This window comes from Myxocyprinus asiaticus, chromosome 23, assembly GCF_019703515.2.
Source record: "Myxocyprinus asiaticus isolate MX2 ecotype Aquarium Trade chromosome 23, UBuf_Myxa_2, whole genome shotgun sequence".
In the NCBI taxonomy this organism is placed as follows: Eukaryota; Metazoa; Chordata; class Actinopteri; order Cypriniformes; family Catostomidae; genus Myxocyprinus; species Myxocyprinus asiaticus.
In genome coordinates, this window is record NC_059366.1 from 30,240,001 (window position 1) to 30,266,337 (window position 26,337).

Below are 26,337 nucleotides of genomic sequence, written 5' to 3' on the forward strand. Positions count from 1 at the left end.
GTCTGTCAGAAAGCTGGTAATCCACTGACAGATAGACTTGGGAACAGAGAGTTGGTGTAATTTAGTCCGGAGAATAGCTGGGATGATGGTGTTGAAAGCCGAACTGAAGTCCATAAAAAGGATCCTTGCATATGTCCCTGGTCTGTCCAGATGTTGCAGGATATGATGCAATCCCATGTTGACCGCATCATCCACAGACCTGTTTGCTCGATAAGTAATTTGAAGGGGATCTAGAAAGGGTCCAGTGATGTTCTTCAGGTAGGCCAACACCAGTCTCTCAAATGACTTCATGACCACAGACGTCAGGGCGACAGGTCTGTAGTCATTAAGTCCTGTGATTTTTGGTTTCTTTGGGATGGGGATGATAGTGGAATGTTTGAAGCAGCATGGGACTTCACACTGCTCCAGTGATCTATCGAAGATCCGTGTGAAGATGGGGGCCAGCTGGTTAGCACAGGATCTAAGACATGCAGGTGAAACGCCATCTGGGCCCTGTGCTTTCCTTATCCTTTGTTTTCGAAAGACGTGGCTCACATCATCTTCACAGATCTTAAGTGCAGGTTGAGTAGCAGTAGGTGGGAGGAGGGGGGTTGCAGGAGGTGTTAGTGTTTGTGTGAAGTAAATGTCAGAATGGGTGTGCGTGTGAGATTGGGCCTTTCAAATCTACAGTAGAACACATTCAGGTCGTCAGCCAGTTGTTGGTCCACCACAAGGTTGGGGGTAGGAGTCCTGTAATTCGTAAGTTGTTTCATGCCACTCCACACTGATGCAGGGTCGTTAGCTGAAAACTTGTTTTTCAGCTTCTCAGAGTATCTTCTGTTAGCCACTCTGATTCCCTTATTCAGTGTGTTCCTGGCCTGATTGTTCAAGACTTTATCCCCAACACTGAAAGCATCCTCTTTGGCCTGATGAAGCTGCCTGTGTTCCGCTGTAAACCATGGTTTGTCATTGTTAAATGTTAAATATGTCCTAGTAGGAATGCACATATCCTCACAGAAACTGATATATGATGTTACATTATCTTTGAGCTCATCCAGATTGGTGTCTGCAGCTTTAAAAACACTCCAATCAGTGCAGTCAAAGCAGGCTTGTAGTTCCAGCTCTGTTTCGTTGGTCCATCTCTTTACAGTCCTTATTACAGGCTTAGCAGATTTTAATTTCTGTCTGTAGGTTGGAAGAAGATGAACCAGACAGTGATCAGATAGTCCCAAAGCTGCTTTAGGAACAGAGCGATATGCATCCTTTATTGTTGTGTAGCAGTGATCCAGTATATTTCTGTCTCTGGTGGGGCATGTAATGTGCTGTTTGTATTTGGGCAGTTCACGTGTGAGGTTTGCTTTTTTTAAAATCCCCAAGAATAATAATAACTGAGTCCGGGTATTGTTGTTCTGTGTCTGTGATTTGATCAGTCAGCTGTTGCAGCACGGCATTCAAACACGTGTTTGGCGCGATATACACACTCACCAGAATAAACGAGGAAAACTCCCGCGGTGAGTAGAAAGGCTTACAGTTAATAAAGAGCGCTTCCAAATTAGGACAGCACATCTTCTTTAACGTTGTTACATCTGTACACCAACTTTCATTGATGTAAAAGCATGTTCCACCGCCTCTCGTTTTTCCCGTTAACTCTGCGATGCGATCCGCTCTGAACAGCTGGAAGCCCAGCAGATGTAACACTCTGTCTGGAATGGCTTCACTCAGCCAGGTTTCTGTGAAGCACCAGGCAGCAGAGGTTGAAAAGTCCTTGTTTGTGCGGGTGAGGAGATGTAGTTCGTCCATTTTGTTATGGAGAGAGCTCGGCAGCGCTGTTCAAAAGCCACGCTGTCGGAGCTTGACCAGCGCACCTGCTCGTCTCCCTCGCCTGAGTCTCATAGCGTGTTTAATCAACACAGCCGTGCCTCTGACTAAAATGTCAAACAAAACGTCCGAATATTCAAAATCCAGGAAAAGATTGACTGGTATATGCTGTCGAATGTTCAGCAGTTTGTCTCTGGTAAAACTGACTGGAAAAAGATTACTAAACACAGGACAAACAAAAAAAACAACAAAACAATAGGAGCACTCCACACCGAGGCGTCCATCTGTGGCGCCATCATGATGTATTGTTTTAGTAGTAACAATAACTGAAATAACTTTGGTAGTTTTACAATAAACAGTGTTTACCATGGAAATAATTGATAAGGGTGTGGGTAATATGCGTGATGTAAACACATGAGCTCAAGCAGGTCCTTTCAGTCTGATGGTATGTTCACAGTGAAAAGATCTCACAGTGAAATTGTTAACAGTCAGCTGACTTTTCTTTTAGCTAAAATCAGTGTACTTACCGAAATACAAAACCGTGGCCAAAGCAGTAAGTGTTGTTGCGGCGTATGGGCATATGTGAACTCCATTTTCCGGGTGAAATGTCCAAGGAGGGGCGCCAAAAGCGAGTTGTTTTCAGCTGTAATACAGTGAGGAGGATGGCATATTTTATAAACTGAACCCCCCCAACCCAAACACCAAACCAAAACCTAACCATCAGTGGAGTAAAAATTTTATGTTAGAGGGAAAAATGCAACTTCAGAAATGCAGTCGTCACTTATTATGCAAACGTGATTACTTACTGGTTTCAACGCGGGATCTGAACCAGGATCTCTGGTCGTTTTTGGCTTCTGGTCGCGCCACAGAGGAAGGGCAAAAACCTGGAGCCGATGCAAAAATGTCTGATAGAAGATACCGCTTGCTGGTGAGTCTGCATAATGTGGCCGATCCAAGGGTAACGGAACTCTCGGAAACAACATGCAGACTTCTCATGTGATCATGTTGCAGACACAGACGTGCATTTTTAAATAATATGATCACATCCCTAATCATTTATCTGTGAAGTTTCTCTTTTTTCTTAAAAAAAATCTTCAGTTTCAATAGACGTACTGAAAATCAAGAATATCTTTGGAGTTATCTTGTTTTACGTTTAGCTTCAGTTTGCAAACTAGAGTAATGCCAATCAGAGGGGAAAAGTGATTTATCTGAAGTTTCTTTAAGGTCAGCATACATTTCTAGAGCCTGCAGCTGAATCTCTTCACCAATAAAACAATAAAGCTCATTCTGATTCTGAAATCTTTCTAAATCACAATAGTCCTGTCTGTGAAACAACTCTAACTAGCTCTCTAACTAACATTGCATCTTCAGGAAGCTTTACAACCAGCCTTTGCAGGAAATTGATGCATTCATTGAACAGAAAAGTGACATATCCTCCAAGCAAATCAGAAGTCTATTTGTATGTTGAAACAAATTTCTTATACAAAATAGCGAGTAAGATTTTTTTCAGTGAGAGGCTTTTCTTTGAACGAATACTGCACCTTGACTGGCCTGGACAATGAATGTGTTTGTGCACAGTTAATGCAGCCAGTACCGTTACATTTTTGGGCTCTTTCTTTTTAGAGGGAAAGAACTGTTGTGTGAGGTGAAATGTGGTAAGCAAAACAGGTAAGTGCTGCCCCAAACTCACGCCACTGTTTGAGCCAGTGTTGCTCTGTTGGACTGGCTTGGATGGCCAAAGAAACAAAGCAATTTTTGTAAGTGCCACAGAGCCACAGTGTTTACAGTTTACGGGGGAATCAACCTACAGTACAAATGGTTTACTTAGAGTTGTCCATGCATATTAAACTGCTGTAGTACTATATTGTTATTAGACTATTCCTATATACAGTATGTACATAGTATAGTACTATGTATTATTGACCTCTGTCAGAGCATTGTTAATGGGACTGAACTCTCCAAACCAATGTAAATTAAACATTTTAATCACATCAGCCCTCAAGATCTTGAGGTCTGATGCAGTTCTACAGTACTAAAAGCCTTTACAGAAGTGGCTACTATACCCGGAGTCTTTCCACTCTAAAATTCTGTGTTCACAATCACATGCTGCTATATCCCCAGGACACTTTTGAAAGGGCCAATTGGAGGAACCGTGGCCAAATCATTTCAATTGTTGACATTTACTCTAGAACTCCAGATGATGATATCACTGATTAGGGAGTGAGTTGGCCAACTCAACCTGTTTGTTTTAGGGGGGAATAGTATTCCACAGCTAATTTCCCTCTGATAAGTATCTGACAACTTTATAGTGTGACACATTATCCCTGGCTGAGGAAAAGGGTTTCTTCAGAGTGTAAATTGATTTTGCTGGATGCCAGTGCAACACAGCACTTCAATACGCTCACTGTTTTTTAGATTGAACCCATTTTTTGCCTCCTCTATTTGCATGTAAATGATAAATTATTGCTTTTGGCAGGGCTCTGCCACCTGACTCTTGTCTTGGATGTTGAAATACTGCAGTGGGGAGCTGTGCTGCTGTTTCACCTTACCAAATGATGTTTGCACTCCCTCCTCATTCAATCCGCAATTATCAACTGTTTGTACTGCTGGCTACATTGATTTTTTTTTTCTTCTGCATGTGATGACTCTACATTTAGTAGTCTGTCTAAATTTAATTTATGGTATGTTATGTGAAAATGTGGAGCTGTTATGTGGAGCTGAACACGCTCAAAACAGTGGAGATGATTGTGGACTTTAGGAGAAACACCCCAACATTGACCCCGCTAACCATTCTAAACAGCACTGTAGCAGCAGTGGAGTCATTCAGGTTCCTGGGCACTACCATCTCACAGGACCTGAAGTGGGAGACCCACATTGACTCCATTGCGAAAAAGGCCCAGCAGAGGTTGTGCTTCCTTCGCCAGCTGAGGAAGTTCAACTTGCCACAGGCGCTGCTGATACAGTTCTACTCAGCAGTCATTGAGTCTGTCCTCTGCACTTCAATAACTGTCTGGTTTGGTGCAGCTACGAAATTGGACATCAGAAGACTACAAAGGGCAGTTTTTACTGCTGAGTGGATTATTGGTTGCCCCCTGCCCTCCCTTCAAGAACTGTATGCTTCCAGAGTGAGGAAAAGGGCTGGAAAAATCACTCTGGACGCCACTCACCCAGCCCACTACCTTTTTGAACTGTTGCCTTCTGGCCGGCGCTACAGAGCACTGAGTACCAAAACCATCAGGCACAGGAACAGTTTTTTCCATCAGGCTATCCATCTCATGTTAAAACTGCCCCTCTGAGCAATAATTATGTGCAATACACAGCTTAGTCTTTATATTTATCCAACAGTAATAACAGATTTGTATTTGTATATTGTACACACACACACACACACACACACACACACACACATCTAATCTTATTGTGTATTTCTATATATACTTATATTTTCTATTCACTTTTTTTTCTTCTTTATTATTATCTCTGTCTTGTTGCTGTATTGTTTGTGCACTGGAAGCTTCTGTCACCAAGACAAATTCCTTGTATGTGTAAGTATACATGGCAGTAAAGCTAATTCTGATTCTGAAAATTACTTTTAAAATTTTGCCTGAATTTTAGGATGCAGAGAATTACAAGAATGTAAAAGAATTTATAGCTCACTTTTCTTTTGCAAAGAGGAAGGGTCACAGTTTTGAAGGGTTAAAGGAAATCATTGTAGTTGTTCAGAGTTGCTAGGTCAAGCATGCACACTGCAGCATGGCATGTTTTAAAGTCTAGTAACATCACTTCCAAGGTAAGAATTAACTTTTTTAATAAGAGCCAGTATTTCCCTCCCTGAAAATTCTCAACCTTTATAAGGACATTTTATAACTTTTATGAACAGCATGTTGTCCCTTTGTGTCACATACAGGCTGTTACTGATACATAAAAGCAACATCACATACAAAAGTAGTTGTGAATAATGCATACTATAAAATATTACAATAAACAGTAGTCTTATACAAATGTAGAATACATTTGAAGTAATTGGCAGTTCACACGTTACAGTGTAGCGTCACAGGAGCTTCAATTTAGTTTCAGGTTACGATTGAGTTGTTTTTCACATTGTGGAGTTGTTTTGTAGTTTTAATCAAAAAACACTTCATATTAGCTACACATTTAACGTCACTTGCTTCTGAAACAATGAATACAGAACTAATATGACAGATACAGATCATTACAGAGGCACTAAACCCATACTAAACACATAAATATACAGACATAGAATAGAATAGGAAACAGAAAATTCAGCATGGGGTATTTTGTTGCTCCCACATTTGTATCACTTTCTGTGGCAAAAGAATCCCTGGTTAATTTCTGACTCTGATCACATCTAACTTGAAATAGAAGCTATGAAAGTGAAAAGACTTCTGTCTGTTTGGCAGATCTTTATAAGGTTTATTCAACACGGAGTCCACACCCCGTGAAAAATGACTTGTTTCTTGCACTCCATAAAGAATGATTACAGAGGATCAACACATTTTAAAAGCACATGCAGATGTTTGCTTTGGATCAGTAAGAGAATGGACACTTCCAATAATCTGTCGTATTTTGAAACACATGCTATTTGTCAGGCAGGAGTTTTTGAAACCCCACTGAAACAGTTGATACTCAATATCAGTTTGATTTGCTGTAGCTTCATTCTTTCTTCCTAGATCTGCCCATGAAACTTGATTGCAGATATGCACCAAATTTTCCACTACATTTATTTTCTCATGAATGTTTGCATATTTCAGTGATTGCATTCTAGTGGATTCAAATATGCAGAAATGGCAATCTTCCTCTCCTGGTTTGAAGCATGTACTCATTTCACAGCCTCTAATTGGGTTTCTGTAAAACGGTCAATTGTTCCACTTGCACAAAGTCTTAAGTAGATGCTTTGCATTGACCTAAAGATAAAGAATCCTCACTTTGAGCTTATTTTGCTGTTCAAAATATGTTATAATGAAAAATGCAAGTCTATTGAAATTACCTTTGTAATTTGATAACTAGATTTTTACAATTTATGAAGAAAATATGACTTGCACTTGCCAATGCAAAACCCACTGCCACAACACTAGAATATTGTAGGTGGTTGCCAGTGTGTTGCTTTGCGGTTGCTAAGGTGTTCAGTGTGGTATTTAGCGTGTCACTACACATTTGCTAGGGTAATCAAGGTGGTTTTTATGTTGTTACTAGATGGTTTCCATGTTGTTCTGGTTGTTCGGGAGGTGGTTGCTTACTGGCTCAAGTCAAAAGAGTCCACCTCCCAAGGCCCTACGATATTCTGGTCCCTATATGACTTGGGTCTCTCCTTCAATGCAGGTATATGGGATATTCCCACCTGTTTTATTGTTCACCAGGTGAACTTCGTAAGTCTGATTGCTTAGAAAAGTCAGCAAGCCTCATGATTTAAGGTATCATTCATGTCCATAGCACAAACAGTGTGAGACATGTTGAATGCTTTGTTCAAATTCCTAGCTCTAAGAGTGAGCAATAGTAATTGTGATGCTTGCCTTAGTATCACCGATGATGGTTTAATGTGGATCCACGCTCGCGGGTTAAACTGAAGCCCGGAAAGAATACTTGGAAACACAAGGTTTGTGCAACAGCTGCTTGGATATGTCAGTAACTTGGCTCTTCTTCATATGACTTACTTTTGCAACTTGACCAGGTCAACAGAGACTCGTCGTTCCTGTGTTCGCTCCATCTCGGGCATTGATGCGCATCATCGTCCACTGATACAGCTCTCAGCAGCTGAGCACATGTGCTTCTCATGCTCGGAGAGCTGTGCTGTTGGCCATCAAATCCAGTTAGCTGCTATCTAAACCGGGTATGATGAGAGGGGCCAGTCATTATCACCTGCAGATTAATGCCGTACATTACCGCCTGACCTTTCTGTAGCTGTCACTCAAAAAGCGGCCCCTTTATCAAGCCATGGGATGGCTGTTCAGGCCAAGAAACCAAAGACTCTTGGCCCCTATCACTTATACAGGGTTAATAGCCACTTAATTGGCTTACCTGTCAATGTGCAAGGAGTTCTTAGCTTGGTAAATTTGATTTGGCACAGATATATACCACTGTACAAGTTTATGACACTTTCACAATTACATAAAGCAGTGTTTCCTAATTGTGATCTTGGAGTAAACCCAACACTACAAATTTTAGATGTCTGTCTGATCTAACACACTTAATTCAACTTTAGTAGAGACTCCAAGAACTAAATTGGGTGTGTCAAATAATGTAACATCCAAAATGTGCAGTGTTGGGAATACACTAGTTCCAGGATTAGGAATCACTGACAAAGTATCTCTTTCCATTTATTTATTTATTTTTGCTCTCTCTTCACTGTCCTTACCTTGCAGTGAAGTGTGAAGGAGCTTACCCAAACATTCAGGAAACCTATCGTATTAAAACATGGAAACTGCTATATGTAATGAATTTTGGATTAGGAGCGACAGTGGCTCTATGATAACCTTTTGGAAGGACGTAGGTTGCGAGCAGAGGGAGCCGGGATATGGCAGTAGTCTACCCGCAGACACCCCAGGGTGCTTCGTTTGATGTCACTCTAGTTAAAAACTCCCAGTGCAACACAAAACAAAACATGCCGAACCAGACCTATGCGGGATACATCAGTAGAGTGCGAAATGTCAGATCGTCAGGGGTGTGCGTGTGAAGTGTATTACTTGGTTTGGGAGCGTCCCAGCGAGGATACTCTAATTTCAAGCTGAAGGTGTAACGTGTATTATATTTCTTCACAGGTGCGGTGGACCCGAGTGTAGACGAGAGCTCACGGAGGGACCTTCCCCACGGACTATATCAAGAAAGGGGAGGGGGAGGGGGGGCTGCTGACATTACTCCAGCTTTCAGAACACACAGGTCAGGATGCCTTTAAATCTCACATCTGTAAATATTGAAAGTTGTTTCTTAAAATTTTCATGGGGTTTAATGTTTTTTTTTATTTTTGTGTGTTTTTTTTTTTTTTTTGGTCCACGCTGTTGGGTTCAGTGTTGAATTAAAGTGGCTTTATGAATATCTGAAGCCAAACATGGCCAGTTTGTTTCCTTATTTCTAATAGGCCTATCATTCCAACAGAATTTTTTAATTAAATGTGATAATGTTTAGTTTAGTAGTTTATGAAGTGAATTTAACGCTTATAAAGCACCGAACGCAAGATGTAATGTATTTGAATTTGCTGAATTTCATTGAAATTTTCAATGCCAGAAAAATCCTCTCCATGTCTCATGTGAAGCCCTGCCCACTGATATGCACACACTGTGCACATGGATATTTACATATTGCGATATACATGATATAGCAAAATCTCTATTGAAAAACTCTTTATATCATCACCACAATATATATCGTCTTATCTGCCAGGCTGATCGGCCGATTTATAGCCAATATGAGGTCGAGCATGTTTCATGCACATTTTTTTTTTTTTAAGTAAACGTAACGAACTGTAAACACACCTAAGCGTAAACGCCATGTGCACAGCACGTGCACATTGGATAAGCCACCAGAAAGTCGATAAAGGAGTTTATATGCAGAGCTAAATAGGGGTGTGCCAAAGGTTTTTTTTTATTTTTATTAAACCATTTATGACCTTTGCAAGTGCGTTGGTGCAACGTACCAGCAATGAGGCAAAAATAACATCACTGTACCGCCAGTTATTCCGATTTACGCGACCTTGCGCGTTGTCAACTTATTAAGCATAATCAGTGTAAGATTGCACTGCTCATTGTTGCAATGACCAATAGCCATGAGAGTAAACAGATAAACAGGCTGTTACTTCCCTCTTGGTATCAATTACAAAATCTACCAACAACCTTGTCAACAGATAATACATATTTTTTGTTTTCTATGTTTTAGTAACTTTTGATTAAATAAAATGTAAAAATAAGTGTCTTGTTTTCATTCAATTGTATTATGTATATTTCTGCATTACATTGGCCTGCGGCCAATCTGTTTCCAGATATTGGCATTGACCATTAAAAAACCCTGTCGGTGGACCTCTTGTATTGAGCCAGACATGTTGATAAGGGCAGAGTGTTTCACATGATCACTATGAGAGGTGGTAAATATTACCCAGATTGTCTCAGAACTCATGACAAATCAGCAACAGTAACAACATTTCAAGCAGCTTAGAACAAAGTGCGTAACATCTGGATAACGTTTGACCTATGCACTCTGTCCGCTGTATAGGCAGCAGACCATTCCCATTCTCTGCCATAAGCTGTGAGATATTTACATATTCCATATGATTAGGCCCGTTTCATGTGAGCATTACAGCATAGGGGAACATGCTGGGTTGATTTTGCCAAATTGGAAGGCTGTGAGTAATAAATGGCAGAGTAGAGGAGGCTGGATGGTCGGAGCAGAGGCATCTTGTAGTGTTTATGTGCAGGGTAGCTGCATAGTCCTCTGGATGCCTCATACCTTCAGGGCTCCAAGACCTGGATTGTGGAAAGACAGAGAAGAGAGGGGAAAGCGATCAAATGACAAGAGCTTAGGTTTCTTACTTGAAATGTTTCTTATTTTTAGACTTACACCAGGAAAATATTTTTATGATCTTAGAGGGCTGTGCACTGAAATGATCGAGTGGCCTTGTCGTTGTTTCATAAGCATTTGTCTTATTGCACGTTTGGCTTTTTCTCCCTACTGCCATTATTCGTTGAAGAAAACAAATTTCTCTGAAATGATTGCTGGTTGCTTTGCACAACCATTTAATATAGCAGCACTTTTTCTGAATCTTTTAAAAAATTGGGTTGGGAATCACTGCTTTAAGGTAGACTCAGCCTAAATCGTGGCAGCTTGATTAACCAAAGTGTTAGCTGCTCCTTGTATCCTTTTCCAAAAATCTGCCAACAACCTTCTCAACAGATAAACATTTTATGTTTTTCTGTTGTCGTTTTTTTAGCTTCCTGCTGCCACTCTTGTAAATTCATAGTGGTAAACAAATTTCTGTGAAATGGTCGCTGAGTGTCATTAGGATTGGGTGGTATGAAAGTCAGTGTATATACTGTGCAAAGGTAGAAGTATGGCTACCATCATCTTATGTAAAAATATTAAAATAGAAACCAAAGACACCAAACACACTGTAGTCTACTCTGCAGACTGTGTTGCTTCTGCACACTTCCAGTGTAGACAATTTCGTTAATGGGAGCGATTAATTTTGACACCTTGTATGTCTATTGAAGACATGGTGTAACTTGTTATGGTTGCCAATCGACAATGCAACTTAGCACATTAATTGTAGAGAAATATTCATTACTATGGAGATCCAAAGCATTTTGGAGGTGAATTTCCAGCAAAAACAACTATACCTTGAAATGTACCTTTACCGTGATATAACATTACTCATACAGTGATACAAGATATTGGTCACACCACCCATCCCTAGGTGCTTTACACAATGATTTAATATAGCTGTATTTGTTCAGCAGCTTTTTAGTTAGGGATTAAGAAGTGGGGCAGGCAGTGGCAAGGAGGGAGGGAAATATATAAACAAATAAATAAATAAATAAAGGTGGTGGTGGTTAATCTCGCTTAGTACAGTGTGAATGCTGAGCAGTGCTGTGGCCTGACAAACATCTGCCTCACACACAGTCGAGCGGGATCAGCTAAAGCGATTAGCGCGCTCACGACAGCCTGTGGAGACGGGTGCCCGTTACAAAAGCCAGAACAACCAGCCTTTCCTCCCACACTCCACCTGGAACTCTGACACTGCAGTGAGGGGCCCCACTCCAACAGCAGCACAAGAAGCCGCACACAAACACTACCCTTTTCTGCTATTCTATTGTTTTTGTCTGTTTGTCTCAGTCAGAACACAGCAACATGTAGCTCTGAAGACTGAACAATCTGCTGAGGTACCAAAGCAGATGCTTATCACAGAGTTTTATTTAAAATCCAACTTTTAAATTAGCATGTATACAATGAAATATGCCATTAATTAAGGTCTAATTGTAATTTTACACCTTCCTTGAGACAGGGGCCTCATTTTGATATAGGAAGACTCTGCTCTGTGTAAATGGAGACTGTATCCTGCATATGCCTTTACAGTTAACCTCATAAAAGCAAAGGAGGGGCTATACTTCCTGAAAGGGGTTTAAACAGCTTTCTTTTCCTTTTCTTTTCTTCACATTCATAAACTGTTCTCTCAAATCTCTGCTCTCTCCATCTCTCTCTCATCCTTTCTTTTTTCCCCTCTAATCATTACGTCCCAATTGGAGTGTCCATAGCCGTGGCAGAGGCAGTGTAACTGTGTGAGGTTAAAAGAGTCTTGACTTGTTTCTCAGCCCTCATTTTTCAACTGTATTGCAATTTGCTTCTTACATTGTGTGACTTCTCAAACTTGGGTGCAGTATCTAAAAACAAAAGCAAAAACACACAGTACAATTTTGGTTTATTTAGTTGTAGATGTCTTTCATTTGGACTTAAAGGAATAGTTCACCCAAAAATGAAAATTCTCATCATTTACTCACCCTCATGCTATACCATATGTGTATGCCTTTCTTTCATTTGCTGAACTCGAAGACATTTAGAAGAATTTCTGAGCTGTTTTGGTCCATACAATGCAAGTGAATGGGTGCCAACATTTTTAATCTCCAAAAATCACATAAATCAGCATAAAAGTAATCCAAAAGACTCCAGTGGTTTAAAAAAAATGTCGTCTGAAGTGATATGATGGGAGTGAGTGAGAAACAGATCACTTTTACATTTTTCTTCTTGTGTTTTTGGTGATTCACAGTCTTCATGCATACCGCCCCCTACTGGGCAGGGAGAAGAATTTCTAGCAAAAAAGGACTGAAATATTGATCTGTTTCTCAACCACACCTATAATATAATTTCTGAAGATATGGATTAAAACACTGGAGTTGTATGGATTACTTTTATGATGCCTTTGTGCTTTTTGGAGAGTAAAACATTTGGCACCCATTCACTTGCATTGTGAGGACCTTCACTGCTGAAATATTCTTCTAAAATTATTATTTGTTTTCTTCAGAAGAATGAAAGTCATACACATCTGGGATGGCATGAGGGTGAGTAAATGATGAGAGACTTTAATTTTTGGATGAACTTTCCCTTTAAGAAGATGTTCTGCATTGACAAGAATGTGTTTTACAGTGGCCCTGAAAATAGTTGGACACTTAAGCCACACTTAAAAATGTATGAACATCTTTGCATCAAATAACAAATTATCAAAACAAGATACATAAAGAAACCTGCACAAACACACTTTTCAAGCAAAACATTTCCCAAAAAGAAGTTTATGTTTCAAATGATAAAACAGATATTTTGTTTAAAAAATATGATAAAATGTATCGTGACACTTTGTGGTTGTCCAGTGTAGTGGAACATATACTTTTATAGCCATGGTTTGATATTTTCTCATCTAATGCAGTGATATTAATACATTTTTAAGTGTGACTTAAGTGTCCAAAGGTGTCCAGATTATTTTTGAGGCCACAGTATGTCTTCATTTTTGCCATACCACATGACAAAGCCCAACCATAAGAAATTACTTTTACGGTGAGGTTTTCTCTGTGTGTGTGTAAAAGCTGCATGGTGCATTTGATAAAGAAAAAGGACGTCAGCACTCGCAGGATTAGCTCACACCACAGGAATTAACATCAACATCCCAGCTCCCGTAGCACACAGGATTTCGTTTTCTTTGATATTTAGTCTACACAGTTACAGAAGGAAAACCCATCTGAGACAAAGAATACTTCCTGTACTATTTCTCTTTTCGATCAATGCTCAGTTTGCTGTGGGAAGGTAGTCTTTACCTCTGTGAATTACTCTGTGTTTATAATAACAGAGCCACGACCAGTAGTAGACATCTTGCCAGATTCCTCAGAATCATTTCAAACCATTAGAGACATGACTCTTGTGACGCTTGTTTCACATCAAAAGACAAAGAATGAACAGGATTCTTACAACACATCAACCACACTTTTGGTCAAATAATACAGCTTTGCCAAGAATTGCCTATATACTGGTGATTTGTTGTTGTTAATGGAGATTTGCCATAGAGTTACTTTATCACTTCAGTGTTGACTCAGATGTAGTTCAACACGCCTTTTGAATGGAAGGTGTTGAAACAAGCTGAAATATCCCTACTACCCATGCCAAAAGTGCATTCACGAGGCGCACTGACTATGCAATGTGGGACAGATGTAGCGATTCCTCCTAAAATGTGTCTTTTATAAGGGAGGGAAATGAAAGCTGAGGCTAAGATGTTCTTCAGCCCATTTTGGGAGGTGAAGAGGTTGAGGACTTTGCATATGTGCTACAGTTGCAATCGAAATTATTCAACCCCCCCAAGACAGTAAGGATTTACAAAGGTAAGCTTTTCTGATGACCCAGAATTTTTAAACTTTACATCTATATCCGTTGAGTGACACATTCAAAGTCAAATTGTGAATATATAACCTAATATTTCTAAATAGCAGGATTTTTTAAAAATACAGCCATGTCATAATTATTCAACCCCTATTGCATGTAGCTGTTTCTTAAATATGTAAGGCTACACAAGTAATTGTTTTAAAACAAAATTAAGTCATCAGTCTGCAATGGCACTTATTTAAGTTTTTTAATTTAGTTTAGCGTTGTAAGCAAAAATGTATTTTTATGCAAAAAATGCAATTAAAAATAAGCTGTCTCAAAAGCTAATAGAGGAGATTAGTTCATTACACAAGAAAGGTCATGGCTAAAAGTACATTTCCAAGGCACTTCAATTTCCAATAGACAAAGTTGGCAGCACCATTCATACATTTTTTAAATACAGCAACCTTCTTGGGGTGTGGAAGAAAGCAAAACTTCACCAAGGGAAATGGTGACTTGAATATTCAAGAAGTAATTAGGAAAGACCTGTGGAGTCCTGGAAGAAGGTTTTATATACGTATGACACTAAACTGAAAATGAGTTTTAGACCCATGGGTCAGCAGTACGTCTGGAGTAAGATGACAAGATGATGACAAGAACGACAAGCATGGAGTCAAGCATGGAGGTGGGTCAGTCCTGTTATGGGGGTGTTTTGTGGCTGCAGGAAACAGCTATCCTGACTATGTGACTGACACCATGGATTCTTTCAGGTATCAGGCCATTTTGGCATGAAAAATGTGATGCCTTCAGTGTGTAAACTGAAGCTCAGTGATCACTGGACTTTCCAGCAAGACAATAACACCAAGGATACATCCAAGTTGTCCAAAATCTGGTTCAGCGATAGGTCGTGGAATGTCCTTAAATGGCCCATTCAGTCCATCATTAAAATCCCATTGCAAACCTTTGTTGGGATTTTAAGGAAGCAGTGGCAGCACAGAAACCAAAGAATGTCAATGAGCTGGAAGCTTTTGCTCATGAGAAATGTGTAAAAATTCTAGAGGTGTCCGAAGCCTGAGAACACTTAACTGAAACATTTATTTGCTGTTATTAAGTATAAAGGATGCTCCACAAATGATTGATTTTGGGGGTTGATTATGTTTGACATGACATTTGTGGAGAGAATTAGTTATTTTGTATTTTAAAATTTGGGTAAACTGAACTCTTTGTTCTCAAAATCATTCAAATGTGTATTAAAAACTTTGTTTACTGAGGTTTTAGTTGATGTGTTTTAATTCACATCACCAGAATGTATTGCTGGTCAAGGGGGTTGAATAATTTTGATTGCAACTGTATATGCCAATGACTGCGCCAGCATCCTTAAAGAGGTTAGTTTGAGGCTTTTCCTACTGAAAATAACAGCCTAAACCAGCCTTAGCTGGTTTTCTGGTCTTTGCTAGTCTCCCAGATGGGCCAAGCTGGTTTGTTTGCTGGTTTAGATGGGGTTTTGGCCATTTGTCACCTTGCTGATCTGCAAAACCAGCTGAACACCAGCTTGGCCAAGCTGTGAAAACAGCTTAAACTAGCAAACCCTGACTCTGACAAATTTTTTTTGGCAAAGATAACTAACTGACTGTACATTATTCCAATTATCACATGACTACTTATCACATAAGTAAATAAATGGATGTGAAATAATGATGAAATAAAAAACATATTTTATTATTTGAAAAAATAGAGATTGTGGAGTGCTATGAGAGACTATAAACTAGCACAATGTATGAGATTGGCTGCCAGGGACAACAGTCAAAAATACAGTTTATCGGTCATTATACAAAAATATTTGACCGCAAAATGCTTCAATTGATCAATGAGTGTCAGGGATTCCAGAGAGCTGTGTAATAATTTGCCATTGTGGTTCTTAAACTGGGACATAAACTTTCCCTTTGTCAGTTACCCACCAAAAAAAATGAACATTTGATCCATTAAATTCACACGTGTATGTTGCCCTTGACAAGAAGCTATATGATTACAAAAGATGTTTTCTGTTAGCCTGTCAGGTGGTGCAGCCATGATAAATGAGTGTAATATACAGTGCATCAAGAGCGGACACATGCATAAATGGCTCTAAATAATTTGAGCAACACATTTCAAATGCTACTCGCACACATAGGCTGATTGTTTCTGAATGATTTAATCTGGTTGAGTTGTCTCCCCCCCTTAGTGTCAGTAAACAGGAAAACAATGTACTCATTTGAATAAAATCACAAATTGTGTAGTTCCTGGCAGTCCTGGGTTGTGCCGTGTGAAGAGTGCTCACCCTCAGGCTTTGACTGAACAGAAACAAATCACTGCATTGCTTACACAATTACAAACCTGCGTACTATTCATTTGCACAGGATATGCGAATTACTTATCTGGATATGTCTCCTGATATTATCGCTAGCACACAGTGTTGCACAGATTGAGATGTGTGAGATATACAGTATGTTCTTGAAGCAGATCAGCATACATATGGAGGAATCTGGCTGGCATAATAGGAGCATTGTATGGATATTAACACAGGGCTCTTAACTGTAATTAAAATGGTTACAGGTGCGTCGGAAAAATAATAACTTATGATAACTATATAAAATCTCGAAATGAATCTAAAATAAATCAGTTCTTTTTGATCAGTAAAGATTCACAAAAAGAATCACTTAACAGTCTTGAACTCACGACCGAGTTAGCGGTTTGAATAAGACTCACTCAGTAAATCGCTCAGAGCTGTTACCAAGTTCACAACTGACTCGAAAGCTGAATTTGAGCAGCTCATATACATGGGAAGCAGTAGTAGTTGAAGCAGATCATTCGAGGCAAACGCCAAATTCAGCTTCATAAATAATTAGTTTTATGTGCATAAGCGCTATTTTGCTACCATTGCTTTTGACAACTTGGACAACAAAAAGTCATTTGGCCTAAAATGTATTTATTTTTTTGTCTGAAGCCTTAAAAGAGCTTGAGCACCATTGGCCTAGAAACTGAAATCGAACAAAGCCTGGAGTTATAAGAACATACTGTCTCTTTCAGCTGCACCTATTCGATGAATTTTTCACCTTTATTTGCTGGTGATTTAGGGTGTTCACAATGTTGGTGTTGCTCACTGGCAAAACTGTCTGGAGCTGATTTACGGATACAGTCTGTTGAACAGAAAATCTGAGCCCATTATGATTCTGCCTAGACCAACATTAAAATTTGTATTTATTGCACTTCCAGTTTTTATGTGTTATCCGTAGCAGGCGGCATGCACCAGATTGCAGGATGCTCTCATTTGACAAACCTCTATTTTGCTTGTATCTGACAGCAATCATCCCCATGCATTAAACCCTGCATATGCATACTACACTTCCAATCGTATATTTTCATTCTCTTTCTAACCCTGGGCTCTTTATGGACTCCATAAAGAAAGACAGATGTTCCAGGTTCCTTGGTTCCTCTCAGGTTGGGTCCCGGTGCCACCTTCGGTTTAAGGCCCCTGCAGATGGTGGTGTGCCATTTGGCTCCATCGCTGGCCCCAGAAATGCTATAATAAAGCAATCGAGGAGCCACGATGGTAGAGACATTTTAAAGTATCAGTAAGGATGTCTGTAAATGTCTAAGTGGAAGAGAGGAAGCAGGAATGTAGCAAGAATGTTAAAAGCAGCAGGGCACTCAACATCGGAATGAAATGATTCCATCTCCATTGAGGCCTCCTGTAGCCCTGCAACTTTTAGAGGAGCAGAGCTTGAAAGGCATCCAGGCTGTGTTCAAGGCCTGCATACTTGCGTTAATGAAGCACAGAATGGGAGGGAAAGGGGCCACTGATATGTGTTTAATTAGCAGAGGGTATAGCTAACTGACTATTAAACTTTCTGATTACAGTGTGGAATGTCTTTAAATGAAGATCAAGTTCCAGATCTCTCTGAAGGGAACTAGTTGTTGGAGGAGGTTGTTGTATGATATAGGTACTGTAGCTTACCTTAGGTACAGTATATATACATTTGTGTGTTTAGATGCATATTTGGTAGGGCATGGCAATATATAGTATATTAGATATTAAATTAAGCAACATCGTGAATATTGTGATTATTTGAATCGCTTTTTATTTGGCCAAGTTTCCTAAAGGCTGTGTCGGTGAACTAGTTTTACAAATCCTGTATTGCATTTCTGATTTAATCATAGTAGCTAAAACAGTGTTAAAGCTGGTAATTTGCAGCTTAATGCGTCAATTTAAAACTCAGATTCAGCTAATTGTTTGCATCAAGTGACCATTCAAAAATGTGTTTTGTGTAGCATTTTACATGTATTAAAATATTTTCGTAAAATATGTTCAGCCATATTTAGTAACATATGTTGTTGTTTATCACCATGAATTATTATATTGGTACATATCAATAAAAATGATTAAAAATGTTGTGTTCATTTAGTGAAAAGCAGTGTGGAAAACGTGTCTTTATTACTGCATATTGAACCACATTTTACATAAAACGTTTTGACTCTAATTGGCCACAATGGTTGAATGTATTGTTCTGAACAACAGTCATTTCAAAGCAAATATAGCTTATAGATATCAATATATATATCAAATATTGTCAAACAGAGGGAATAACACCTATCTTTAATGACTAATTGGAGTTGAACATGGCAAGTTTTAATGCTTATCAAAATGAGGGTTAAATGTCACGGCCTCTCTGTTGACGTTCTCTGATATTTCACACACATAAAAATGGCTTCAACTGTTCTGAGAGGCAAATATCTGCATGGCTGTGTGCTCTGCAGTAGATTGTTGTACTGTCCAGATACCAGAGAGTGAGTTATTCCCTGCACCGTGACCTGATTAATTGAGAACGTCTGAGGTTGTCTATAGGTTGTGTTCAGGCTCCGGCCGCCGCCCCAAACTCATCTATCTCAAATGCTCATGTCTAAACGCTGGCCTCCGAATGCTGACCCCTCGCCTCAGCCACAGACAAAACGTCAGTGCGCTTAAGTTGACTGAATGAAAGCAAGCAAGAGAGTGAGTGGGGGATCAAGAGAGAAAGATAGCAGGAGAGAGAGCCAGAGACAAAAAGAGGCAACATTTAGACAGCTGCACACGCTGTGCCATGTATCCATGTCTGTCAAAGGCAGATATTTCTGTCTTAGTGCGGCCTGGAGGCTTCCAAGCGGGCCATCTCGATGTCATCACCGTCACCTCGCTGTAATTGGCTAAAAAGTCCAGGCTGCCTGGAGTTCAGCGTGTGCTGGAGTTAAGAGCTCTGCTCGTCCAGGCCTAATTGGAGTATGTCAGTCAGGCTGCTTGACTCATCGAAAATTACTGGGAGCAGTGCGCTTAATAGGAAAGTAGAGAGGAATGACAATAAGGTCATGAGACCGCCACATCCAATGGTGACAATCAAATTCCAGGGCTGCAGTATTTGACATTATTGGTGCTTTATTATCTCTTATGAGCACCTCACACTGCCAGTTTATGTAACGATGCACAGTCACATGGTCTGGGCACTCTTAAAATAAACCCTCTCATTTAAATACTGCAGGGCTCAACAATAAGGGTGGCCCTATGCTAGTGTGAAAGAGTTTCGGGCCAGTTGTCAAAACTGTAACATGGTGCTTGTTGATCATGTGCATGTGTTTTATGCCTGAAGATTGCGAATGCTGCTGATTTAAATATGTCACCAATGTAAAGTTTTCTAGATTACATAACAGATAAGTTTTTTTCAAAATTGTGACTTATCTTGGAAACATCTGTTAGAATGGGTGTAAAATTATGAACAATTCACTGTATGTCATTATTTCCCCACAAAAAGTGTTTATAAATTGAAAGCTGTCATGAGTTTACATTATATATGTCAAATTAGCAGCTATTATCGTAACTAAGTGTAATGTTCATTGAAAAATATAAATATATTTCTTTCTAACACATATAAAATTATATTTAAAACATGTTGCTAAAATTAAAATGTTTCACTGGTGTGGGACCAGTAAAAATATTGTCATGGCAAGTACAAATCTGAACTACTGGCCCAATTGGAGAGGGCTTGTATTATTTAGCCCAGGGGTTGGCATCCTATGGCACGCGTGCCAGCATTGGCATCCGGAGGGGTAATCACTGGCACGGCAGCAACAGCGAGAGAGCTAGACTATTTTATTTATATAAATTCCACACCTGCATTCCAATCTACAACTAGTGATTTACCCCTCTGCGTGATTTTGAAAAATATATGACATAATTAGAAATATTTAAGATTCCACACAATTTCGTGATCAGTAATCAAACAAGCAAATTGAACAGGAAAATAAAAAATGTCACTCCTTGTCAAAAAAGTTTCTGACCCCTGATTTTGCCTATACAGTATTCATTAGTTTATTATTCATTAGCTTATTGGAAAGAAGGCTTAAATAAGGTTGAAATAAGGTGTTGTCCACTGTATCAGGTCCAGAGCTGGATGTCTCTCTCTCTCTCTCTCTCTCTCTCTCTCATTCCTAACAAAGGAATGTCACTGCATACAGTGTCACAGTGATTTCTCTCACTTCTTGTTTACAGACGCACTGACACATACGACATGCTGAAGTATCAGTGACATCTGAACTGTGGGACCCGAATTCAATTCAAAGCAAAATGATGAGTTATTGTGTGTGTGTGTGTGTGTGTGTGTCAGGAATGCCAGCGCCTCTTGCATGCCAAGGGTTAGATTGATGGCTTGAACCTGCTGTTCCATTGCTCCCAGAATGCTTTTCTCAATGTTCCGTTGACGTTTGGCTCTGTAGAGCCCTTGTTTTCATGTAAATGTGACTGTGAGCACACAAACCCAAATAAAATCTGAAATTACACTGAGAACATCCCCTCACCAGTTGTAAAGCACATGCATGACATGTTTGTTGCATTGTCGGAAATTGGAATTGGGGAAGGTTGCATTTGGCGCTTTCCCAAGATTGCCGTGTAACCCTCATGGCACACATTCTTTCACACTGAAACGTGAGGTGGGTATTTATGTTCTTTACGTTTACTTGGTTATCTATGGAGGAAACCTGGCCTGCTGTCTCTGTTCTGATTAGGGCTGGGTTTTGCCAGCCTCCTCACGATACGATACGTATTGCGATACACGTCACAATTCGATATATATCGCGATACATCACGATACCATGATTATATTTTGATTTTGCTTTTAATTTCAATTAATTTGGGTATATTTCAGTTATAATATCCATTTTCCTTACGTGCAGTATGAAAGAAATTATCATTCAGCTAATGCTTTTATTCATTATACAGGGGACCTTCTAACTTGTTAAATTATGGACATATACATTTTAACTAATTTTATTTTATCATTAGTTTTTCATCATTTTTGTGACTTTTTGCTTTTTTTTATATAGTCCATGTATTACATCAATAAAATGATGTACTGAAATTATTATATACTATATTGCATAAATACAGTATATTGTTACATGTTTGTTGTTTACATGCCTAATTTGTACTATTTACAAGTATTTACTTAGATATGTAGAACAAGAGCTAAAACGGTACTGTCTCTAAGTCCTGTTTGGTCGAATGGCTTGCTTTACAGCATTCATGCTATCAGTGATTAGAATGAAATGTTTCTTTTGTTGTTTCAACTGACTGTAGAGAATAAAAAGGATATTAAAAGAGACATTATTAAACAACAAATGTTTGCTTGGATCTAGTCTTTGGACTCACAGCACACAGTGAAAAGATCTCTGTGCTGAACTTTTTCGCCACTTCACCACTCAAACACTGGTTAGTGAAAAAAACAGGCAGTGGCTAATCACAGACATTTTTTGTAGCACATGGGAAGTATTTGCATACATATGATTGTAGGGGATTGCAGATAGAAAGAAAGAGCGATCTTGGCGTTTTAAGAAATGACATTGGGATTGTACAAATGAAGATTAAGTAGAAAATCCATATTTTTGCCCGGCCCTAGATCCAAACGCGTGAGAGAGGTCTAGCATATCCGTGAGAGAAACCGTGAATCCTGCAGGATCAGTTTCAGTCTCTTTCGTGCCTCACAGAAGCATCTCTGACTGCACCGAAAATATAACGATATATCACGATAAATGGATTGAAGTATTGATACAATATCGTGAGAAAAAGTATTGTGATATATCGATATTTGATTGTATCTACACAGCCCTAGTTCTGATGAGCTGACTTCACTTCGCAGCAGCAGAAATATGCCCTTGTGTTGAGCTGCAGGGACATGCCAGTATTTTCATTCCTAACTTGAGGCATTTCCGAGCTCTAACAAAGGGAGTGTGAGGTGATGAAACTAGGGTGGAAGCTGTTTTCCAAAAGCACCAAATTGTGAGCAGTAGATAGCTCCCTCACACAGAAGCTGGGACTTATTACTTGGGATTTGTTTTAGTAACATTTAGGAAATTTTTTTCTTACAGTAAACAGTTAGGTAGATGTTCTGTCAAGAAGGCGTAGATAAGTAATTTTTTTCATAGGCATGCATTCACACAGCAACAAAGTATGGTTGTCAGTCTTGTTTTGGAGTGCTAAACAGTTAATTTTATACACATTTCAGTCATAAATTATCTCCCTTAATTTATCAGGACTTTCACCCGCATTTTGAGAGAAAGTTCAATAAACCTGTGCTGTTTGAATGGAACTGCAGTTGACAACAAGTCAAGTCAGCCTTTATTTATAGAGCACATTTAAAAACAACAGAAGTTGTCCCAAAGTGCTTTACAGATCAAACAAACAAACAAAATATATAAAAACAGATTGATTTTAAGTTAAATATAAAACATAATAAAATAAATAAAAACATTTAAATTCAACATCATGTATTAATCCATTTCAACCTATTCAATGATCTATTCAAAAGCCATAAAATAAAAATATGTTTTTAAAGAAGATTTAAATATGGCTAATGATGAAGCTGACCTCAATGGAAAGGGAGACTATTCCATAGGTTAGGACCTATCACAGAAAAGGCACGGTCACCCTTCGATCTATAGCGGCAACGAGGAACCCTCAATAGAAGTTGATCAGAAGACCTGAGCCCTCTGGTGGGGGAGTAAGGGTGTAGAAGGTCACTGATATATTGGGGCGTGAGATCAGATAGTGCCTTGTAGACAAAAATCAGAATTTTAAAATCAACCCTGAATTTCACTGGAAGCCAGTGTAGAGATGCTAAGCCGGGGAAATGTGATCCATCTTTCTTGACCCTGTTAAAAGCCTAGCTGCCACGTTTTTAACTAGCTGTAGGCGAGATAATGCAGTTTGGGGCAGACCAATGTACAATGAGTTGCAATAGTCTAACCATGATGAAATATGTGAGTGGATCACAATTTTCAAGTCCTTACGGGAAAAAACATTTTTTATTTTAGCGATAGATCTCAGGTGGAAAAAGCTACTCTTGACAACAGCACTGATCTGCTTGTTGAAAAGTAATGATGAGTCTAAAATCACTCCAAGACTCCTCACATGATCTTGTACATTCGACAACAGAGGACCTAACTGGGCAACCAGGCCAGGTAAGGAGGACATGGAGGAAACTAAGATCAGAACTTCGGTTTTGCTTTCATTTAATTGTAAGAAATTGTTTGCCAGCCAATGTTTAATATCTTTGAAGCAATTTAGGGTGTTCTCAGATGTACAGTTCTTGTCTACACTCACTGGGAAATAAAATTGGGAATCGTCAGCATAACAGTGATAAGATATGCTGTACTTGTGAAAAATAGAGCTCAGAGGAAGCATATACAGTGAAAACAACAAGGGTCCTAAGATCGACCCTTGAGGGACACCACACTGTAATTGAGCTGAAGTAGAAGAAAAATTACCTAAATTTACAGAGAACGTCTGTACAAGTTGTACAAGAATTTACAAGTTGTACAAGAATTTACAAGTTGTCACGTTATACAGCGCAATAGCTACTCAACACCGCACATACGCTTGTCTCATGTGTGTTGCTATTGGTTTGTATTCTGGCAACTCAAAGAGAGGATGAAATGAGCTGTGTATTATCCAAAGGTTTGTAGATCCATTCGTTGTTTTCCACTGGAGCTGATCCGATCAGTTTTGTGGTTTTGGCGTGACCCAAATGTTGTGCTTTACATTTAGTTTCAGTAATTTAAGATTAGTTTTTTTGACAGATGAACTTTATATTGGTTGAACTCATTTATTTAATAATGTCATTATTCAGTTGCGATAAGACTTTCCACTGCTATCGCAAGAAGAAAATAGGGGCTTGACTTCGGTTATCTTGTATGCTCATGCATGCTGTAAGACTCGCACCCCTTCATAAATACAATTGTCAATCCCAAACACTGACTGTCTGAAAGTAGCCATATTATTTATATCTTCATCACACAAATATTCCACCAAATATATTTCTCATTTAGAAATGTCAGAATGCCACATCAGCACATCTATTCCCTCTGTTTCTCCATTTAACACTCCAGTGCTTCACTATGGGTTCAAGTGTCAGTCTTGGAAAATCTTCTACATGTGGAATATCAAATTTTTTATTCCTTTTGGGAACAGCTTCCCTTCTGTCTAATTGTAAAACCGAACTGGAATCCCATTCATTTTTGTCGAGCTGCGCTCAGTCTTCTCCCATTGACCATTGGAAAGACTCCTGCTGTGGATTGACAGGGAGAGCCTTTGACAGACAGATACCAATAAAGCAGGATTTGCCCTTCGAGAGAAAATAGCCCAGTAATTGTTGGGTACGTTTGAGCTTGGCCACAAAGAAAAGGCTGGAGTAGACCTGTGCATTTTTCTGCCCAGTGTCAGGTTTGTGGATGTGTCAGCAAGCCCCTTGCTCTCGTGCGCATGACTGTGGCTGTCTGATCGACTTGGCCCAGTGGTGGAGGCCCAGCTGAATGCTTGGTGATTGGAAGGCTTGGCTGCCTGCCTGTATGTGGAGTTTGAATGAAAGGGGCCTTGTAAACTTTTGGGCTACTGTGTCTGTGGCATGTTCCATCTACCGAGCTAAGTAATTAAAAATCTTTAGCTATATTGCTTAAACGTGTTGAATTACATGGCCAGTTCGCTAGCAACACATTCCCCTACACTGCAAAAAATTATTTCTGTCATGGAACACAAAAGGAGATGTTATGCAGAATGCTAGCCTGAGGTACTATTTGGTAGTATCGGAAAACACTTGTGTAGCTTGATTTATTTAACATCACAATTTACGTTACAAATATTCTGGGTTCAATACAAGTTAAGACCAATCAACAGCATTTGTGGCACAATGTTGATTACCACAAAAACAAATTTCAACTTGTCCCTCCTTTTCTTAAAAAACAAAAATCTGGGTTACAGTGAGGCACTTACAATGCAAGTGAAGACGTAAACAACATGCTTGTTAATATGATTTTAAGTGTTTTTACCATCGCTAACCTTTTCTGTGTTATATCCAAGTTAACTGGATAAGTTATTTCCAATTTTCAATGACAACGTAATGCTGTAAACTGTAAAACTACTGTAAAAATGACAATTTTAATAACATTACAGCTCAAATAATGCTCAAGTTTTAACAGAAGAATTAATGTAAGAGCTTTTGTAAAACTATAAGCTTCACATTTCTGTCTTTAAACCCTCTAAAAATTGGCCCCATTCACTTCCATTGTAAGTGCCTCACTGTAACCTCAATTTTTGCTTTTTTTAAAAAAGGAGGAACGAGTTGAAATTATTTTATGTAATCCACATAATGCCACAAATGCTGTTGATTGAGTTGAACTTGTATTGTATTCCTTTGATGTCTTAAGCAATTTTGCATATTTAATTTGTGTTTTAAGAGTGTTTATATATTTTTACTGGAAAATAAGACATAGATACAGATTTCTCCCCAATTTGGAATGCCCAATTCCCAATGCGTTCTTAAGTCCTCCTGGTAACGTAGTGACTCGCCTCAATCCGGGTGGCGGAGGACAAATCTCAGTTGCGTCTGAGACAGTCAATCCGCACATCTTATCATGTGGCTTGTTGAGCACATTACCGCGGAGACGTAGCGCGTGCGGAGGCTTCACGCTATTCTCCGCAGCATCCACGCACAACTCACCACACGCACCACCGAGAGCGAGAACCACACATTATAGCGACCGCAAGGAGGTTACCCCATGTGACTCTACCCTCCCAAGCAACTGGGCCAATTTTGTTGCTTAGGAGACCTGGCTGGAGTCACTCAGCATGCCCTGGATTCAAAC

At 39.3% G+C, this 26,337-nt stretch overlaps 1 protein-coding gene across 1 annotated transcript in view; it reads left to right on the forward strand.

Moving 5' to 3' along the window:
* zmiz1a (zinc finger, MIZ-type containing 1a) overlaps positions 1-26,337 on the forward strand; it is a 209,004-nt gene that overhangs the window by 41,900 nt on the left and 140,767 nt on the right. The window contains exon 2 of the mRNA XM_051652211.1: positions 8,574-8,691. The gene's annotated coding sequence lies outside the window, so the exon portion shown is untranslated. The remainder of the gene's footprint in view (positions 1-8,573; positions 8,692-26,337) is intronic.